Source organism: Antechinus flavipes, chromosome 6, assembly GCF_016432865.1.
Source record: "Antechinus flavipes isolate AdamAnt ecotype Samford, QLD, Australia chromosome 6, AdamAnt_v2, whole genome shotgun sequence".
Taxonomy (NCBI): Eukaryota; Metazoa; Chordata; class Mammalia; order Dasyuromorphia; family Dasyuridae; genus Antechinus; species Antechinus flavipes.
In genome coordinates, this window is record NC_067403.1 from 102,798,460 (window position 1) to 102,821,949 (window position 23,490).

Here is a 23,490-nt window from a genome sequence, read left to right on the forward strand (position 1 = left end):
TTATTTTTAACCAAATAGAATAATCATTAACAGAATTATACAATGGAGGATAATTTACCTATTTACTATAGACTCTGCTTGTGCTTACATATACAAAGTGGAGATAAAATTTGACCAAAAAAAATTTTTCAATATGGATACTTATCTAGCTCTCCAAAGTGTCTTTTACTCAATACTTTCCTTCCAACTTAATTATCCAGATAATTACTTCAATTTTCCTCTTCATATTCTGTCTGAATCAGCAGTTTTCCTGACTTTCTCTGAAGAAAAGCAATAGTTATATGAGTATAAATCAAAATCAAAATCTAACCAGCTAGGTACTCTCTTCATAGGCAAGATGAAGAGGACTTGAAATATTCATCTAAATAATTTAATGAAAATGATATAGAAAAAGTCATATATTTTGATTTTCTAGATTTGCCACATACTCTAATTCAAAGTTTTGATTCAGTGGATGCATATTCTTTGTTCATTCATGGACTTCTATGTTCATCTTGATTTAGATTCCTAATTCAAATTTATTCAACTCTATCCTGGACATTGATTATGCAATATGCTTTAAAATATTTTATTGTAATTGTTATAGTTTTTTTTAAAAAATTAGTTTAACAGATTCAAGTCTACTGGGTTTGTGATATTTAGAAAAAAAATTGGCTCTGTCATCTCAATTGCTGGCAAAATCAGTTCTAAATGGGAAGGAAAATATTCTTGTAGCCTGAAAGTCAGAATTTCAACATCAGCAATCATTAATCTATTAGTGGATTTGATTTACTGTTATGAAATAGATAAAACAATTAATTTCTGAACAAAGCAAATAGACATTCATTAATACTTTTGATAGGAAACACTTTCCAAAAATAATCATCTTCTAGTTAAATTCAACTACATAATCCTCCCCAACACACACACACACACACACACACACACACACACACACACACAGAGCTGGGAATGTTTTCTTTTGAGTATTTAAATGCTTAGTACTTTTTTTTTTTTAAGGAAAGGACTCTAAAGAACTGCTTAAACAATCAAAAATGGGCAAAAGAAAGAAATTTGTATAGATGTTTTCATAACAGTGTCTTTTTGCTGATCTGAAATATTTTGTTTATTCTATTCTTTTGATGGTGTTTATAAATTGAATTGTCAGTCAGCTAATAAGCTTTTGTTTAGTATTTTTTTAAAAAGTAAGATAGCCCTTGCTCTTAAGAAGCTCACAATTTAATAGGAAAGATGAAAATTAATAAGTAAAAAAAGATGTATAAAAAAAAACTGATGTGGAATCTTCTCAACTTCTTCCTCTTTATTCATGTATTTTCTACACTAAAATTGTGAGAAATTTTATGTTTTTTTTTTTTTTTTTTCATGTCTTCCCCTGTGAACCTGGGTATCCATGTCTGGTAAACCCACAGAAGAGCTAAAAGAGTCAAGAAAAAGATGATGTGTAAAAGGCTTTATTTTATATTTTTAAAATGTAAGAAGGTTCTCTGTATTTCCCAATTATAAGATGCATGAATTTGAGTTTTCTTTTTATAGTTTGTGAAACCTAATAACTAGATGAAAAAATGCATTTCACTCTAAATGGGTTTTCAAATGTCCTGATATTTTTTAAAATAAATTTAAAATTAATGAATAGGGAAGCAAAAAACTAATGCAAGTATAGATTTTTTTATTTAGAAAAATTATCTAATCTTCTTGAAGACACCAGCTAATTTGTTTTTAAACACATGATCATAATCCATAGCATGACAAATTGATTTATAGAAAATTTCAGTCAAAAATGAAAGTCACTTCATTTGCAATAAGATGCTTTGAAAATAATACCAGAATCTGGAGGCTGAAAACTAGAAAACTCCCTAAGACATTTACTAACTCTGAGTTACTTAAGCTTTTGTTTCTTCCTCTACAAAGTGATCTGTACTATATTTGTCACAGGATTATTCTGAAGCTCAAATGAAATAATCTATGTAATGTACACTGCAAATTATAAATGGGAAAATTGTTATTTATCTTGACCATATCTTTATTTTGGAATTCAAATAGGAATCCTCTGACAAATCATTATTCTGCTAGTTAAATTTAATTTTTAATGTTGTATAAACTGTTGTACAAGTAGGTGCCATAGATTTTGTAATTGAACAAAAATATTAAAAGTTAAGTTCATTTTCTGTGGGCTCACTGAAAGCATCTTTGGGAGAATTCTAATATCACATAAGTTGAAGGGTATGATATGTGCTTCACTTATATCCTTATGTTATTTTGCTGTCTTCCCCCATATTTTTATAAATTGAAAAATTTTTGTGACAAATGCCTTGAAAATTGAGATTTTAGCATGATAATATTTAATTAAAATGTTGCATTCAGATAATTATAAACAGTGTTGTGATAACAGGCTAGTTCTGGTACCATTATTTATTGAATTTCCAAGGATATTTTGAGATTTTTATTTATGGCATAAGGATTTATTATCTATAATTTGGGGAAAGGTAGTGATGTTCTAATGTGCAATTGTAGTTTGAATACTGAAAATTAAATATTGGCTTTCTACAAACATTTTTAAATGTTTGTAGTTCTTCATATTGTCAGTATTTTAAATATTGTTATCTTATTTTTATCTTTTTTTGAAGCATTGATTGAAAATATTTAGGGAACAAGTAGTTATCTTGATTTCATTCTTTTGTATTTAATATTCTGCAGATTATTACAAAGCTGGATAAAATGACTACTTTTGGTAATTCACTGAGTATTAAGACTATATGGTCATTCTATGTATCTCTGGTTTCATAAAGGATAATGGAATTAAATGTACCTTGTCTTGTTTCTATTGAGTTTTGTTCATTACACTAAATGTTTATAATTCTAAAAACTTTTCAAACCTGAGAAAACTTATGTGAAATGCTATAAAATAATCAGAATCAAGAGAACATTGTACACAGTAATAGGAATATTGTACAATCATCAACTGTGCCATTTTCAGCAATGCAATGATCCAAAACTGAAAGGGTATGGGATTCTGCTAAGAGGGAGTATGGAGGCCACCTCAACCTTTGATGCACAATAAGTTTTCTGCCATGTTGCAGAAATGCCCTTGTTGAACAAGGAAGGAGCAATGATTTTTGATCATGGGAAAGCCTGTAAGCTGAGGGTCACAGCCAATGGCTATGTGAACAGGGATGCCTGAACAGGGCCTCTTACCTGTGAGCTGCTGAATTGCTGGATTGGTTCTCCTCCCATTGGTGGATACCATATATACAGAATGCCCATGAGCTGCTTCTGTGATTGGGGATTGTCTACTGTCCACATGCTGATCACACTTGCAAAAATATATATCAACAAAGGCTGTACGGCATAATAAATTGGAGCTCTTTTCACACTCTATGAGTCTCCTGCCTCATTCATCTTGGCTCTGAAATCAAAGGGCTCATATGCCATGAGCTCTTAAAAGATGGCGGCAACACAAAACAATTCCAAAGAACTCATGAAAAGAAATGTTATCTACCTTTACAGTAACAATTGAAGGAATCTGAATGCAGATGGAAGAATGCTTTTTTAAACTTTCTTCTTCTTCTTCTTCTTCTTCTTCTTTTTTTTTTTTTTTTTGGTCTTTATTTTCTTTCACAATATGACTAAATTGGAAATATGTTTTGCATTACTGCACATCTGTAACCCATGTCAAATGGCTTGCCTTCTCAATAAGAGGGGAGGGAAGGGAATGAAGAACAGATTTTGGGATTCAAAATTTTAAAAATGCACAAATGTTAAGAAATTTACATGTAGTTGGAAAAATAATTAAAAAAGGAATTTCATTTCATGCAAGTTTGGAGATTATAAGCATTTAACATGATGATATATATTAAAACAATTGTTTTTCAATTTTTATAGGGTTTATTTCATATCCAATTAGTTATGTATATCACTTTTATCTATAATGTCATCCTGTTTTCATTACATTTTATTTATTAATTGTGTTTGTAGTTATAGAGATCTGCCATCTGCTAGTTTACAAAAGAGAGCAAGCAGGTGGCATAATTCTAGCTAAAACTGAAGTCAAATTCTTGACAAATCTTTCAAAGTATTTGGCAAATGCTAAATTTTTGCAATTTGAAGTGATGTATCATACAGGTTTAACTTATTGCATAATCAACATCAATTGGTAAATCCAATCTCCTTAAATGCAATATTTCGCTAATTTCTTGTAGCAATGATTTGATTCTCAATCAATATAATGAATTCTCCCATTTCTATAAGCACATCTATTTGACTTAATCATTTCTTTTATGTTTCTTTATTTGCAATGGGTAATTTCATGAGAATGTTGTCCACAGAATGCTTTTTGATTCCAGTGTTTAATATTTGTCATTCCATAGCTTACATTACTAAATAAATCTGCTTTGATAGTATATAACAAAGCTAATGGCATGTGACTATTGTCAATCTCCACTGAGATTTATCTTGAAAAGTTTTTCTGAAAATTTTTATCTTGTTTATGTTTTATAAAATCATCTGTAAATTTTCATACTGATTTGGATGAGGAAATATTCCTCTCTCTAAAGATTCCTTGCAATAATGAGCTTTTGAATGTAGTGTTTTCTAAACTTTGTGAAGAGTTTTGTTTGGATGTCTTCTAGATAAGGGATTCTTAACATTTTTTGTGTCATGGACTGCACTGGAGTTGTGAAGTTTGCATGTCATTTCTCAGAACAGTATTTTTTCACTTTTTTTTTTACTTTAATAGTATTTTATTTTTCTAAATACATATAAATTAATTTTCAACAATTATTTTTCTAAACAAATTTTCCTCCTTCTCTCCCCTATCGCCCCCTTTCCCAAGACAACAATTTAATATAGATTAAAAATGTGCAATTACTTTAATTACATTTCCATATTTGTCATGTTATCCAAGAAAAATCAGATCAAAAAGGAAGAAAAATACAAAAAAGGAAAAAAGCAAACAAACAATAGCAAAAAGGTAAAAAAATCTGTGCTTCAATGCACATTCTGTTTCCATTGTTCTTTCTCTGGCTGGAGATGGCATTTTCCATCCCAAGTCTATTGGAATTGCTTTGAATCATCACTTTGTTCAAAAGAGCCAAGTCCATTACAGTTGATCATCATATAATCTTGCTACTATGTACAGCTCTTTGTGCTGTTTTCTTGGTTTTGTTTATTTTATTTGGCATCTTTCTTGAAAGTCTTTCCAGGCTTTTCTGAAATCAGCCTGTTCATCATTTTTATAGAATAATAATATTCCATTGCATACTTATTCAACCATTTCCCAACTGATGGGCATCCACTTAATTTCCAGTTCCTTGCCACTACAGGGCTCCCACCTCTTCACACTTCCATAGTAGTCAGAAGACCCATAAGTTCCCCTGCTCACCAAAGAATCATAAATTTAGTGGGAACCAACGAAGCAGAAGTCATCTAGAACAATTTTCTCATTTTATGTAATTAAAAAAAAATAGGTTATGGGAGGGAAAGTGATATCAACAAGTTCAGAATCTGACAAGAAGAGGGATTTAAATTCAACTCCACTGACATTGAGACAGAACTCTTGGTGTTTTATGTTTTTTTGTTTGTTTGTTTTAAAATTAGATAAATACAAGTTTTTGTCATAGAAATGCACAGAGAAGATACATTAAGAAAAAATTAATATTTCTGACATTTTTGACAGAGATTTTACCTATCTTGTAGGCAGGATGGAAGAAAAATCCTAGGGAATATGTGCATACAAAGTTGTTGCAGGGGCAACTGGGTGAGATAGTCATGAGAAGGGAGGAGCTTTATGATATCATTATGATGAAGAACCTGTCACTTGGGGATTGGGGCAACAACTGGAGTGGAGTGAGCTCCCATCCCCTCTGAACATTGATAAATTCCAAAGACAAGTATAGTGTTTCAGACTGCACCATGATCCAGCAATATGACCTTGAATATGGGGTATTTTTTCCTCTGTATGTACTTTTAATAATAATCCTGTTTTATGTTTAAATCTTTATTGCAAGCCTGATGCGTGCAAAGGAACTCAAAACTGACTTCCCTGAGAACAAAATGTTCTTGAAGACTAAATCTATAGAACTGCAGCATTTCAAAAAAATTAGGGACTTCATAGATATCTAGTAGTTTATGAGTTTACCATTAAGATCACTGTAGAGTTATCTGTCAAAATCTGGACTGATTATCAGGTTGGTTACCAGAATGTTCGTGGATTAAATCTGTTACCCTAGGTTTGAAAGGAGTTTTCCTATAATAAGATATACAATTACCTTCACTGGATATATGACTTTCAGCACCCATCTCCCAATCAGACAGGCTGTACAGCTAGCAAACAGGTTCTTTTTTTTTTTTTTTTTTTTTTTGGCCATTTCCCAGATTTGTGTCCACTTTCTCAGTAGAAAGTCTAGGAATAATAGGAATTTGAATTGAATAATCCTAAAGTTTCCCATTCTTTAGGACTGTTTTGTGAACAAATTGCCCAGTCTTTCAGATATTTTGTATGATTTAGTTTTTTTTTATAGTCAACCAACTTGGAGGCCCCTGAATAATGAAAGTAGTCTTTTCCTCATCTTCCTCAGACATAGGAATCTGGTATTATCTGCTACACAAGTCCAAGGCTAAAAACCATTGATTACCTAGATGATAATCAAGGGCTTCTTATATTTTAGGTCTTAATGTACCAGCCACTGTTAGTTCTTTTCTTAAAAATTCAGTAACTGATTCACATTTGTATCTTTCCATTTTTCTTAGACATCATCATTCTGTATGAAGCATAAGAACTAACATTTCTTTGAGATGGTTCCTGAAATCCTTCATCATAAAGGAGTCATTTTTTATTTTTCTCTGAATGATTTGGGAATTTGTAAACTGTATTCAGTGGATATGCATTGTGCATACCCCACATCTCATTTATATAACTAAACACATCTGTCATCATGCTGAGTTTCAGCCTCAACCTATCCTTCTATTCTTGATTACCCAGGAGCCAAATACTTCTGAATCCAGCACAGAGAGTAAACCATTAGAATTTTTATGATGTTCCCTGGAACTTTTTAGCTCCATTCTCCTGTAAGCTTCTCCATAGTCTGCACAGATGATCAAAATATACAGATATTGAATCCCAATTTATCTGCTCAAGGGAAACTTCATGAAATCAGTAGAGTAGCAAGTTGGGAATAGGGACTGATGGAGACAGCCTGGTCCATTCATGTCTACCCTCTGCCTTTTCCTTCAGCAATTTGTAGTGGGGTTGTTCGCTTCCATCTACTCTATTGGAGGTAGAAGCTGACACTGCACTTGAATACTTGATTTGGTGAGTTCCAAAAGGGTACCCTGCTTGAAGATTGTCCAAATGCAATCTGGCTAGTATTCTTTTTAGGATACCACACAACCTGTCCTTGTGTTTTTGCTATGACTCCGTCTTTTATACACAATGGCTTGACCTCTGAGCAGATATCTGTTTTTTTTTCCTGCTATCGTAGTTATTAGCTCTCATATTTGCCCACTTGTGACCCTGACCATGTCTTGTGCCTCAGGTTTCTTATATGACAAATGAGAAGGTTCGACTACATGATAATTAAATTTATATTCTGCCCTAAGTTCTGTGATCCCAAATCCACATTTTAAATCCAACACTTTGTTGGACAAGTGTTCCATTTTACCTTATTTTTCCAGTGTTGTTTCCAATTTGCTATTTCTAAGCAATCTGTGGCAGATCAGGCCATATTTAATAGACTCATTTTTCATTGTCCTCTTGAAAGGGGCCTCATAGGGATTGACCACCTGAGAATAACTCTTTGGAATGCCTACTGAGGAAGTAAGGGTGACAAAAAAGAATAAATAAAGCCAAAGAAATAAACCTATGGGGGAGCAGAAAATGATTTTTCCCTTGTACTTTTGTATATACAACTGCAATGACACACCTTACAATGGTGTTATAAGGATTGATTAAATGAGGATTGAACAGTCATTATGAACTTTCAAAAACTCCACAGAAAAGGTCACTGGGTGAAATTTTCCAATATAAATGAAATGCTTTTAAAAGAAACTTAAAGGCAATGATCTCTTCTGTTGATTATAGTAGAATTTAGCAGCAAAAGGCTAGCTAGAGTTCAGTGAGGTTTTTCTGGGCTGTGATTTTTGTTTTGATAAATTCTATCATTAAAGCTTTAACAAAAAGAAAAAAACAAATAAAATAATGATAATAATAACAGTTGACATGTAAAGCTTTTTACAGTTGCTAAAAGCTTTGAATATGTGTTATCTCATTTTATCTTCACTATTCCCTAGGAGATAGGTATTATTTTATCTATTTTCCAGATGAGGAAATGAAATCAATTACAGTTTAAATGACTTTTCCAAGGTCACAAAACTGGTAAGTGTCAAGACAATAATTTAAATCATATCTTCTAAGAATTTTAATATAGAGGCAAAAATGGATTAAAAAGAAATACTCATAGCAAAAAAAAATGTTTAATCCAGTGAATCAAATGTTTGGTTAAAAATCAGGAACTTTGTAACCTGAGTTTTAACCAAAATTAGGATAATTTACAGAAAGGCTAGACAAAAGTTTGTTTAGCAATGCTTTGCTAGGCAGATTCATAGGATCATAGATAGAGCTCTAAGGAAAGTTACAAATTATCTAGGATAAATCTTTAATTAAAAAAATAAACAAAAGCTGTTATCTTGTGTTTTTACATCACATTCACTTCTGAAAATGCTCCCCTCACTGATGTATCTCTTTCTTTCCTCTCTACTATTAAGATTTTCTTAAAAAGCAGCTAATCAAAGTCAACTAGTCCTCACCAGATAAACCTATGGAAATGCATAGTATTCCATAGTCTTTACTGTCCAAGATCTGCAATGAAAGAGAGGAGTGCATTTTCTTAACTCTTCCTAAAATCAAGTTTGGTTATTATAGTCACATTACATAATTCGGTTTATTTTATTTTTCTTTCTAATTATACTTTCATATATTCCCCCAATTTTTCTTGAGTCTCCTTTATTTTATATAGATCTCCTTATATTATCTATGAATCTTTCTCTGAATTCTCAATAATAATCATATTTTTAAGGCACAGTAATAGTCCACATTTTGTCTGACCATTTCTCAATCACTGGTGCCTATTTTCTTTATAGGACTTTGCTATCAAAAAAGTACTGTTATGAATATTTTGTTATATTTGTAAGCTTTCTTTCAGTCTCTATACTCTTTAGGTTTTATGCCTGCTTTTTTTTCTTTAATAATATTTTGTTTTTCCAAATACATGCAAAGAGTTTTCAGCATTCACCTTTGCCAAACCTGTGTTCCAAATCATTCTCCCTCTTTTGACCTACCACTTTTCCTGCACAGTAAGCAATAATTCTTCTAAACATATTTCCATGCATATAATAATGCAAGAGAAAAAATCAGATCAAAAGGGAAAAAAAGAAAAAAAAGCAAACAAAGAGCAACAACTTAAAAAAGGTGACAACAATATGCTTGGATCCACATTCAGTCTCCATAATTCTCTCTCTGAATGCGGATGGCTCTTTCCATCACAAGACTATTCGAACTGCCTTGAATCACCTCATTGTTGAAGAGTCTAGTCCATCATAGTTGATCATCAATTAAACTTATTGCTGTTGTTGTACAATGTTTTCCTGGTTCTATGTACTTCATTTAGCATCAGTTCATGTAAGTCTTTCTGGGCTTTTCTGAAATCATCCTACTCATCATTTCTCATAGAACAATAATATTCCATTATATCAAAACTTATTCCCCAACTTATGGGCGTCTTTCAATTTCCAGTTTCTTGCCACTCCAACAAGGACTGCTACAAACTTTTTTTGCACATGTGAGTCCTTCCCCTCTTTTATGATCTCTTTGGGATACAGATTCAGTAAAGACGCTGTTGGATCAAACGAACGGTTTGATAGACCTTTGGGCATAGTATCAAATTGCTCTCCAGAATAGTTGGATCACTTTACAACTCCACCAATAATGAATTAGTGTGCTAGTTTTCCAGAAATTATCATCATCTTTTCCTGTCATCTTAGCCAACCTGAGAAGTATGGAGTGGTACCTCAGAGTTATTTTAATTTGCATTTCTCTAATTAATTATGATTTAGAGCATTTTTTCATATGACTAGAAATGGTTTTAATTATTCATTCATATCCTTTGACCATTTATCAATTGGGCAATGGCTTATATTCTTATAAATTTGAATCAATTCTCTGTATAGTTTAGAAATAAGGCCTTTATCAGAAACACTGGATATAAAAAATTTCCCCAGCTTTTTGCTTCCCTTCTAATCTTGGCTGCATTGGTTTTGTTTATGCAAACCCTTTTTAAATTTAATATAATCAGAATTATCCATTTTGCATTTCATAAATTTTTTAAAATTCTTCTTTGGCTATAAATTCCTTCCTACTACACAGAACTGAGAGATAATCTGTCCCTTGTTCTCCTAATTTGCTTATAGCATCACACTTTATCTCTAAATCATGAATCAATTTTGATCTTATCCTGGTATTAGGGTACTAAGTGCTGGTCAATTCCTAGTTTCTGCCATATTATTTGCCAGTTTTCCCAGACATTTTTGTCAAATAGTGAATTCTTATCCCAGAATCTGGAATCTTTGGGTTTATAAAAAACAAAATTACTATAGCCATTGACTATTTTGTCTTGTAAACCTAACCTATTCCACTAATGCACTGTTTTTCTTAGTGTCTATACCTCAGTCATTTTTTATACATAATTATAAATTGTTGCCCAGAAACAATTTTTTCACTATACAAAGGAAGAAACTGCAGTAATTTGTGTAAGGTCACACCATACTATTATTCTCTATCCCTTCTATTCTTTGTAGCCAAGTTCCTTTAAAGGACTGTCTAAAATAAGTGCCTTTACTTTCTGTCATCTCTCTCACTTAAACCCCTATAATCCTGTTTTTGACCTTGTCATTCCATGAAACTGTTCTCCCCAAGGGTCTAGTGATTTTTAATTGTCAAATACGATAACCTTTTCTCAATTCTTATTCTCTACGACCTCTCTGTAGCCATTGATTCTATTGATCATGCACTACTCTTTGAAATTCACTTCTCTCTAGATTTTTCTGGACAATACTACACCCTAATCCCCCTTTCCCTGCTTCTTGCTGGATCCTCATCCAGGCCATGCCCTCCAAAAATAGATGTTGCTAGGGTTCAATCTTCAGCTTTCTTCTCTTTTCTCTTTATACTACTCACTCTGTGGCCTCATCAGCACCCATGTATTTAATTACTATCTTTGTGTTGATGAATCTCAATTCTTCTTATTTTCCTCCAATCTTTTTATTGACTTATAATCTCTAACTGCATTTCTGACATCTCAAAGTAGATATTTAGTAAACATAACCTCAATGTAAATATGAATACTATTATATTTCTCCTTAAACCTTCTCCTCCTAACTTCCCTGTTATTGGAGAAAGCAATATCATTCCCTCAGTCACTCAAGTTTACAACATAGAAGTTATCCTTTTTTTCCTCATTATTTCTCTCCACTTCCTATCCATTCTATAGCTAGGGACTATTGATTTCATTTTTGTGGCGTCTCTTTGATATGTGTCTCTTTTTTTCCTATGATAGTGCCAGCAATCTGGGATAGACCTTCATCTCCCCACACTTGAAGTATGGCAATAACCTGTTCAGGAGTATGTTTGCCTCAAGTTTCTCCCCATTTCAAACCATCTTATATTCAGCTATTAAAGCTGTTTTCCTAAAATCCTGATCCAACCATGTCACCCTCACCTGCAAGTCTATGTCAATAACATCCTTGTCACCTCCAGGATCAAATATAAAATCCTCTGGTGTTCAAAGACCTTTATAACCTAACATTCCACTTTTTGCCTTTCCAGTTTTCTTTTACTTTATTCTCTGCTGTATACTACTGCTATTCCACAATTAATAACCTCCATATCTAAGTATCAGATATTTTCTCTGGCTCTCTCCATTCTTGTAAAAAGAGCTCTCTCTCTCCATCTCTCTCTTCAGGCTTCTCTGGTTTCCTTTAAGTCCCAACTAAAATCCTATCTTCTATGGGAAGGCTTTCCCAACCCTTCTTAATTCTAGTGCTTTCCCACAGTTAATTACTTCCTACTTATCTTGTGTATAATTTGTTAATAAATGTCTGTCTGCTTGTTGTCCTCCTATTTAGAAATTTAGCTCCTAGAGGGCAGGAACTGTATTTTTTTGTATTCATGTGTCCTCAATGCTTAGCATGCATCTCCTATAAGCATTTTGCAAGGGCGATGTTGAAAGCAATCTTTGCACGTATTTCGAAAATAAAAAGCAATTATTTTAAAAATACTTCTAAAAAAACTTTTTTACTTATTTCTTTTCTCACAATTCTTTAATTTTCTTCTCCAAAGAGAAACCATGAGCAATATTTCCTTTAGTTATAATTTCTTTATTTTTTCTTTTAATTTATGGTGATTTCTAATATTGATATGATACTTTTCCTCTATTAGTATACTAACTCTTTGGTCATTAGTCAAGACTCTAACATTTAAATGATAAATCCATCAGTCAACAAACATCTATTATATGCCTCCTATGAGTAAGTGTAAAGCACTGGGGATGAAGACTAAAATTAAATAATTTCTAGTTTAAAGGATCGACATTCTAGTGAGGGAAACATTCATAAATACATAGCTTCCATAATAATCAGTTTCTAGTTGCTCAAATAAATATTTATGAAGTGCTTATTATGTTTCAGGCACTATACTAAGCTCTAGATATGGAAAAAATGCAAAAAAAAACCCACAAAAATATAGTTTCTTTTCTTAAGAAGCTCATATTATACTGAAAGAGGCAATGTGCAAAGAACTGTGAACATACAAGACAGATATCGTATAAACGGGAAGTAGTCTCAGAGGGGAGGCATTAATAGTTAGGGGCAGGGGTAAGATGAAGGAAAGGACCCAGGAAGGCTTAGTTAAGAAGGTAGAATTTGAGCTGAGTATTCAGGATAGTCAAGGATGCCAAGATACAGAAGCCAGAAAGGAGAATCTTGTAGATATGGGGAATAACCAAAAAAGGGAGTTAAGAGATGGAGTGCTGTGAGAAAACAAAATCTTAAGTATCAATAAGGAACTTGAGAGTATGTGCTGATGATGAAAGGTAAGAAAATTGCAAGAGTAAGATGGAACCAAGTTGTAAAATATATGCATGCATACATGTGATTTTGTGAAGTATTTATTATATATCCATATGGGCATAAGTATAGATATACATATGTATACACATGAATATAAACATGCACATGTGCGCATATATATTTACATACAGATATATATATATATATATATACATATATATATATATATATATGCATATACACATATGTTGCAAGGCACTTTGGGATAAGAGAAGTCTAGAAGCTAGATGATTAAGAAAAGCTTCCTGCAGAAGGGGGTCCTTGAGGTGATTCTTGAGGGAATCCAGGGATTCCTAAGTAGAGGCATAGAAGAAGGTCCTTCCAGATATGGTGGTTAGCCAGTACAAAAGCATGGAAAAATTGCTATGGAGAGGAAGTCATATATGAAGAAAAACAAGCAGTTCAACATTGATTGAACATTGAGACATTGATTGGGTAGAAGAAAGAAATATGTAAGAAGATTGAAAAGATAGCAAGAATCAGGTCATGAATAGCTTTAAAAGTCAAAGTATATTATGTTATCTTTGAGGTGACTGTAACAGAGAAAACTTAGACTTTATTGAGAAGAAAAAGAAAATAGGAAAAGGCTGTTGATTTGCAGAATTTGGGAACGAACTTCTCTGATATCCCTTTAAGACTCCAGAAGGCAGAGAAGAAAGCAAAATAAATAAATAAATAAATAAATAAACACAATGTTAAGGCTAAATCAAGAAAACATCTCAATTATCTCAGGGGGAGATTGGTGAGATTAACAAATATCCGAAATATATAAAATGAAATGTGACTGGCTTGTCAGCTGGATTAAGGGGGTTTGGTATTTTTCAAAATCAAAAGAAGCACATAATATGTGTTTCTAAAAAAACAAAAAAAACAAAAAACAGATCACACAAAAATCTGTACAAACGCTAGTGTACTCAGCAATAAGCCATCCAGACAGCTTAATCAGAAAGCTTACCTGGGGTAGGTAGTAGAATATTCACAAAAGAAATACTTTCTGGCAACTCTGACATACCACCACACTCTTCTCAGATTGGCTAAGATGGCAGGAAAAGATAATGATGAATGTGGGAGGAGAGGTAGGAAAATTGGGACAATACAATATTGCGGGGTGGAAATGTGAATGGATCCAGCCATTCTGGAGAGCAATTTGGAACTATGTCCAAAGGGTTATCAAACTGTGCATATCCTTTGTTGCAGCAGTGTTTCTACTGTGCCTATAATCCAAAGAGATCTTAAAGGAGAGAAAGGGACCCACATGTGCAAGAATGTTTATGGCAGCCCTTTCTATAGTGGCAAGAAACTGGAAAGTGAATGGATGCCCATTGATTGGAAAATGGCTGAATATGTTATAGAATATTATAGTTCTATAAGAAACGATCAACAGGATGATTCCAGACAGGCCTAGAGAGACTTGCATAAACCGATGCTAAGTGAAATGAGCAGAACCAGGAGATAATTGTATATATATACAAGATTATACAGTGATCAATTATGATGGATTAGGCTCTTTTAAACAATGAGATGATTCAGGCCAGTTCCAATGATCTTGTGAAGAAGAGAGCCATTTACACCCAGAGAGAGTACTATGGAAAATGAGGGTGTCTTACAACATAGCAATTTCACTCTTTTTGTTAGGGTTTGTTTGAATTTTATTTTTTTCTCATTTTTTTAACTTCTTGATCTGCTTTTTCTTGTGCAACAAGATAATTGTATAAATATGTATACCTGTATTAGATTTACATATTTTTTTTTTTTACCATGTTTAACATATACTGGATTACTTGCCATCTTGGGGGGAAGGACAAGAAAAATTGAAACACAAGCTTTTTCAAGGGTCTGTGTTAAAAAAAATAAAACAAAACAAAAGCTAACAACAACAACAACAAAGAAATACTGTCTTGTATACTGTACTTTATCAATGATATAAGCTTTGGGGAATAGCTCAAGTAATTAATTTCTTAAAACCAGTGCCAAAATCCTATGACAATTGACAGAATTATCTAGAAAGCCAATAAGAAAGGAACTGAAAATGATTATAATTTTAGCAAAAGACAACAGAACATCAGGTAGTAGTATATTCTGAATCACACAATTCATCATGTAACATTTTTTTTAAGATTGTTTCAGTTCAGTATCTTTGCAACTTAAAAGGTCAGATTAAGGATAAATCAAGCTATAGATCTGCGCAGATAGTATTTAAATGTATGACATTTTCTCTTTTGAATGCTTTTGATTAGCAATTAATAATTTAATAGGGATAGAGGAATAATTAAATATTGACAATAAGAGCTTTCTGTCCCTGTAAGAAATCAGCTAAACATAAATTATCAATAGCTATATGCAAAAATAAGTTATTTCAGTACCTAAGTTTTATATAGACAAAAATGATGTATTCTTGACATATTACTATAAAATGACATTAGTTATCTTCTCTTGATGTGACCTCACTCCCTAAAGAACTGATATTGAAAAATCCCAAAGTTTAATGAAGAGAAGAAGCATGCTTCCTAAGCATGATATTCAACTCTTTACTATCAAACATCCCCCAAATCCAGTCTCACATCAGTTGCTTCCTCTGCTCATAAGGGCACTACCAAATTCAAAATCTCACTCCTCACTTGCTTTATTATAACAGACTCCAAACTGGTCTCTTTGTCTCCAGGTTTTCTTCTCTTTAGTATTTTCTCCAAATGACCATCAAATTGAAATTACTAAACCTGTCTTTTCATGTCTCTTGCTCAAGGAATTTCATGGCTTTTGACTATTTCTGAAATAAAATACAGATTCCTCTGTAGGCAAACTTCAACATATATTTTCAGGATATCTCCACATTATTACTCCTTACTCGTTCTAAATGCTGGTCTAAATGACCCATTAACTATTCCCTTTTTATTAGATACTATTTCCTATTGTCATGCCTTTTTAGAGATTGTCCTATATATACAGAATAATTTCCACCTATATCTTACTTTCGTGAAGTCCCTAGCTCCCTTAAAAGCTCAGCTTAAGTGTCACCTTATACAAAAGGCTTATACATTTTCTCTAAAACTGTGTCAAAAATTTTACAAGTAACAAGCATCTATCTTCCTTCTGGATAGCCAGATGACATGGTAGAATATCGAGCCTGAAGTTAGGAAGACTCATTTTTTTTTGTGTTTGAATCTAGTCTCAGACACTTACTAACTGTAACTTTGGGTAAGTTATTTAACTCTTTTGCCTCATTTCCTCATCAATAAAATAAACTAGAGAAGAAAATGGCAAACTAATTCAGTATCTTCATCAAGAAAACACCAAATGGATTGAACACAATTGAAGCAGCTGAATTATAACCTTTCTTCTCTCCTGAGCAACTCCTTCCACAAAACAAAACAAAACAAAAACATAACAATGAAAAAAACAGATATAATCAAGTAAAAAATCTTCCCACACGGACAATTTCTAAAGATAAAGGTCTTATCCTTTATGTCTATTCCATTACTTCTTTGTTGGCATAGGAGGTGAACAACATTCTAAATCAATTGTCTAGAATCACATGTGATTATTGTTTTGATTAAAGATCTTAAGTCTTAAATTTTTTAAACAATGTTGTCATAAGTATAAATTATTCTCATTTCACTTTGGATCATTTTCAAGTGAGATTTTAGGAGAAGCCTGCTTTCCCAGATATTTCCTCATTTGCTTGTTCCCCTAACCTCATTATATAAGGACTCTGTCATTATTCCTCCACTATATCCCTAGGCCATGCTAGAGCAAAGAGAATACTAAAAGTAATCTTCTTCAGTGTCCTTAGGGGAAAGGAAATTACATGACTTGTTTTAGGATCTCTCTGAAGAACTTTAGAATTGAGTGTGAAACAATGGAGACACTGGGACAGGATCTCCTAGCACAGCAGACTCACATCAAGGAAGTTGCTGTGTTCTACAAGTAAAACATAATTACTATAGTTCAAAAGAAATGTGAGATATGCTAATTTAAAAAACATTTCTGGTCCAAAGGGACTATTTGTGCCTAATCTATGGTAGAGCCTTCTAAGCTTCTATCAGTCTAAATCAGCCACAGTTGGACACACTGAGCCTGACATAATGATATATACAGTTCTATCCATCAATTTCTGATGAAAGCCCTCTGAAAGTCTGTGAATATGACAGAAGCAAATATTTGCTGACCTTCAAAAACTATTATTCAAGTTCAAACCAAAGAATCAAGAAAGTAAAAGGTATAGGATAGTGATAGGACTATAGATTTATATGGAAAAATATCTTAAAAGTTCATCTAATAGATAAACACCCTTACCTTGTAGATAAGGAGCTGAGACGCAGAGAATTTAAATGATTTTTCAAGGTCACACAAACAGCAAGTACAATAGCCAAAGATTTAAACCTAGGTGCTTTGATTCCAAATTCGAAACCCTTCCCCTATAAGAAAAGGGAGAATTTCAACAGGAAAAATTCCGTCATTTAGCAATATTTGTCTTAAATATTGAATGTTTTCTCATTTCTGGGATAGTTTTTCTAAGCGTTTCCCTTCTAAATTGTATCTACTAACTTTAATGAAAGCACTTCCTGAATAATTCTTTGAAGTATATTTAAGGAAATTAGCCCTTTCTTTCTCTAGTTATCCTGACTGGCATTCAGTTAATCAAAATGTAATGTTGCAAATTTAGTCAACATAATTGTGTTTTGGCTAAGAACCTTTAGTGCCATTACTCTTCAACTTCCTTGTGTTATTGTTAATTAAGATGGATGATTAAAATATATGAGAATTAATTGCTTGTGCAATGACGGGCCAGTTTTCCTACTGGAATATGGGATTAGAGAATTGGTTTCAAAAGATAACTGCTTATCTTTGTCCCCACTCATAGCAGAGCCTACTGTCCGGTGAATATAATAGAAAACCCTTCATCCTGGGCTTATCTCTCCCTGCTACAGTTTTTTTTATTTTCAAGCTCAGGGCCTTATGCAAGTTTCATTGGCTTTTCTGGCTTTCAATTAATTTCATAATTCTCTAGAGCCTGTGCACAGGGCTTCTGACTGGGCAGGTCTTTATTTCCAAACATGACGGCATGTATAAGAAGGCATTTAACATGGAGTGAGCTTGTTAGAAGGAGCTGTCTGGAAGTTTCTCTTCAGCAACTCTTTGAGTGTGGTCTATGTTCCCATAGCATTAAACAGTCATAGAGCTCAGTAAGTTTCTATGACTCTCTTATATTCCCATTGTCTTCTTGAAATACTAGAGTTAGTCTTTTAAAAGAAGATTCAATAATTTTTGAACAATATAAGGATACCTTGATGAAGATTACATCATCACAGACCTGTGGATTAGGAATGTAGGAAAGCTCACTGAAAAATCAACTTATTTCTTTCTCTTTTATAAAATCACAGACTTAAATAAAGGAAAGAGAATTCTTTGAGCCATATGGAATAAATGGAGAATTTAATGCAGTGCTAGACACTAGACTCAAATTGTCAGGGATGCCTCCCTCCTTTAAGACTAATAGCAGTAGTGAAGTAAGCAGAACCAGAATATTATACACAGCAAGAGCAAGATTATGTGATGATCACTGTGATGGACTGGCTCTTCTTAGCAATGCATTGATTCAAGGCAATTCTAGTAGACTTGGGATAGAAAATCCCACCCACATCTAGAAAGAGAACTATGGAGATTGAATATTGATAGAAATATAGCATTTTTCACTTGTTTCTTTACATTTTTCTTGCTTGTGTTTTTTTTTCCATTTTATCTGATTTTATTTACAAAACGTGACAAATATGAAACTATAGTTAAAAGAATTACACATTTTTAATCTATATCAAATTGCTTGTTGTCTTGGGATAGAGAGAGGTAAGGGAGGAGAGGGAAAAATGGAACACAGTCTTATAAAAATGAATATTAAAATTATCTTTACATGTATTCAAAAAATAAAATGCTATCAAAAAACTTAAAAATATCAACAGCAGGCTCATATGCTCTCTTTGTGAAGTTAGAGTTAATGAATTCTCTACTCTTCTAAAGCGCTTCTCTTTACCTCCCTTTGTAGTACAAAAATTAACTTTTGTTCTTGAAATCTAAGCCAGAAAAACTTAGATGTATAACACATTCCATTAAGTAGAAATGACTTCAGAAAATTCCAATAGATTTGTGATGGAAAGTGTCATCTGCACCTAGAGAGAGAACTATAGAGAATGAATGTGGTTCAAAGAGTAGTATTTTTACCTTTGTTGTTGTTCTTTGTTTGCTAGGTTTTTTTTTTTTTCTTTCTTGTGCTTTCCCCCATTCTTGATGTGATTTTTCTAGCACACCATGACAAATATGGAAGTATGTTTAGACAAATTGCTATATCAGATTGCTTGTTGTCTCGGAGAGGGTGTGTTGAAGGAAAAAAATTTGGAACACAATGCTTTGCAAAGGTGAATTTTTTAAACTTTGTATGTATTTGGAAAAATAAAGTATTATTAAAAAAAAGAATGGAGCCAACAAATGATTGTTTTCAGGGAGGATAGATCATTGTCTTGATGCTGAGTGTTTCTGTACAGAGGAAACTATGAAGACTATCTACTAACGAGAAGGGGAAAGGGTATAACTGGCACAATGAAAAGTCTTACTCATAAATATTTGATTAAATACTTAAAATAGATTTTCATAGAGTTATAGAGCTAGAACTGGAAGAGAACTTAGAGGTAAACAAATTGAGCTTTTTTGCTTTACTAATGAAGAAACTGAGCCCCAATGCTCAGCTTAAAAATCACACAGGTTATTAGTAGTAGAGCAAGAATTTGAATCCATATTTTCTGAATCCAATTCATCACTCTTTCCACTATGTATTTTCTATTTTGGGCCACTTTCAGTTCATCTGCATGCCTTGTTGCTTGTGCTCCAGAATCCATCTCTGATTCAGCTATAAACTCCCAATTTTGTCACCTGGACCCTGGGTTGGATCTCCCCTGGTATCAAGGTCAGCATCCTACTTTCTAGTCATGTAATATACTAACCATTCTGATAAAATATTCATCATCTCCAAGAATATCAGGGTTTTTATCATTAATTTCTTTTTCTGTCTTCATTGGGAGCATTTCAAGGCAGTAAAAATTAAATTAACTTCCTGAGTTTCAAATAAAAAAAAGTCTATTTATTATAATATATAACATGGGACATATTACATAGCATGTAACACTGAATAATCTTCATTTTTATTAAAAATATTTTAAAGAGAAATTAATAATATGATATTGAGAAGTTGTATGGTATAGAGGACAGTGTTATACTTGGAATCAATCAATCAATCAAACAAGCTTTAATTAAAAACTTAACTATGTCTCAAGCATTGCCAAGAATAAGTAGATTCTAATTGCAGGTGATTTCTGTGGTACCTGGCAAATTTTAATATTCCTAAATTGCAGTATCCTCATAAGCAAAGTGAGCTGATTGGATGAGATTATTTCAAAGATACCTTCTCACTATCAATCAATGATCCCATGATAAAATATTTTCTAATTCCTTCCTACCTCCTAACTATGAGGTCCTAACTTGTACAGTCCATCTTCATACCTTGCTTCTTGTGCTCCAGCATGTCTCTGACCCAGCCACATATTCCCAGTCTTGGAGCATCTTTATTGACATTCCCCATGTGGAAGATACTGGGTAACCACATTCAATAATGTCAAGGTGTAGAATAATAGGAGAGCTTTGAAGGAATTTGGAGATGTTCTAGAATGTTTTCTAGTCTGTTAGCCATGTGTTTCTGTAGCTATTGATGATGCCTTCAAAAGACACTAATAAGCAAAAGTGTTGAGTTTTCTCTTTAGTTATTCTTTCTTGGTGAATCTCTCCTTTTGGTTTTGACTCCACTAATAAAACCTAGTAATCAGTGTTCTAAGATGAGAGGCCTTGGACCCTTTTCCTCCAAGGCCACATGTGGCTCTATGAAAATGGGCCAGAATCCTTTCCCTGGCTATTTGTTATTTTGATATAGGTGAAGAAAAATAATCTAGAAGCTTAAACCATAATTTAAAAAAATGTTGAGGAGATTGTTTTGTTATTTTCATATCCACAAAAGTAAATTATGTCTATATGAAAAGCTAATTTTTATATAGAGTTAAATGAAACTGGAATGTTAGTCACTGACTGCTTACAATGACAGAGCACATTGAACATTGAGGTTTTAGCCAATGAAAGTAGAGAAAGACATCTCAATATTTCAGGGGTCACTTCTTAGAGTCTTCTGAGGGTGTAGCTATCTGACTTGAGGATAGTGTACATGGAGCATACTTTCTACAATATGATAAACCTCTTCCCTCTATGATTTTCTTAGGAATTATCTTTAAAATATCCTTTTATTTTCATCCAAACTATTGTAATTATTTTCAGGATCTATGATTTCTTGATAATTCCTTCTGATGCTACAATATTAACCATTAATCTTTGCTGTCTTTAAACTGAGTGAAGACACTGTACTTGTAATACAAGAGAACCCCATTTCTTTAGATACCATCAATTATAGAATTTTCAGTTCAACTTTGGCTGGAATTTGCATTTGTGCTATTTAGAAGAAACAACTGGTAAGCAAATTAATACACTACATGAAATCACTGGGACTGTGTTCAACCTACTTAAGAGAATGAACTGTTTTTAAAAACTCTGGCCAATTAATTATTTATATGCAAATGGTTCTGCTTATTATAAATGAGCATGATCCATTCACTAGGCCAGGTTAAAGGTATTTGTTTTCCAAAACACTTTTGTAAGTAGTTAGTTTGAGTTATTACATATCCTTGAAAGTAATAAAGCTGTATTTCTTTCAAAATGTTCTATAACTCAGATTTTTCACTGATTTCCACTGTGGCTGCCCCTGACCTAATAGTCTAAATTAGTGAGGCCATCCCATACAATCATTTTAAATAGGAAGTTTAGCAGAACATTTTTTTCCTTTTAAATCCAGTATTGACTCAGAAGTATTCTAGGTATTGTGAAAATTAATCTCATTGACATAAGCCCATATGCATCAAAATTAATGGCTATATTTTTTATGATATTTCCTCCCAGAAACAGTAAACTATAGTAAAACTTTCAATAGTCTTTGCATTAAGCATACCCTCCTCTCACTCCAGTTCTTACCATGTCGGGTGCTTCATAACAGAACTCCACCTTACGTAGTCTGTCTTATTGAATATTATTCCTTTCCACATATTCCATGTTCTGCTCAAATAGAATCATTTTATTTTCCTTCTTAAACATTATTTAAAATGATTTCCTCATCCCATAGTTCCCACCCCATTCCCATCTCTATTTATAGAAGTCTTCATCTTTTCCATCAAGGCTTACAAGGAGGTTTCCCTGATCCTCCTAATTGAAAATGGTTTCTACCTCATCAAATCTCTCACTGTATATTGTCTGGACTTCTTCTTTACCTTTTAATTTTGGTGTCATAATTATTTTTATTCCTGTATTCCTTATCCCTAATTAATTATATGCTACTTGAGAACTGGGTTTATCCCTTATCAATGTTTGTACCAATAGCTCTTGCAATGATGCTTGAAATTTTATATGTATATATATATGAAAGAAAAGGAAGCTGGTTCTGGGATTTCAATGATTACAGGGAAGTCTTAATGAGAAAACTACTCCTAATCAAATTTAATAATATTTGTAAAGCTCTTAGCCTTGTGTCTGGCAAAAATGCTTTCATTTGTAGCTTAAGTTTTACAGAGTTGACTAGTACACTGTAAGATTAAGTGATTAGGACTAGTTTGTATCAAAAAGAACATTCTAATCCAGTTATTTGGAACTTTCAGTTCAATGTTATATTTGGCAATTCATAAATGTTTCTTGAATTGTATTAATTAAAATGCTTTATTCAAAGTCATAATTATATATAGTGCTCTGCTGGATTTCACCTTAGGTTCTCAGGAGGAAGTAAATTCTGTGTGTGTATTTAAAAGGGAAAATCTAAAATGTTTTTGTTTGTTTTATAGTTTATTATGATACCCACCATAGTGTTTGGAATATGATATTCAAGTGCTTAATATTTAGTGATTTGATCATTAATATAAAGGTATATGAGAATATATGATGGGTTTCCTTCAAATTTCAGAAAACAATTTTCATTACTAAGTGAATAATAAAAATGTAGTTTTGAATGATAAACTTTTCATGATAACCTGAAAATAATTTAATATTCTTGCATTTTAATTAAAAACATGCATAATTTAAAGATAGACTTAGGCTACTGATGGAAGGTATTACTTTGTTATAAATTGTGAAAATGTCATATAACTATATTTTTGTATATCCCTAATGTTATCCATTGGGATTTTATTTTCT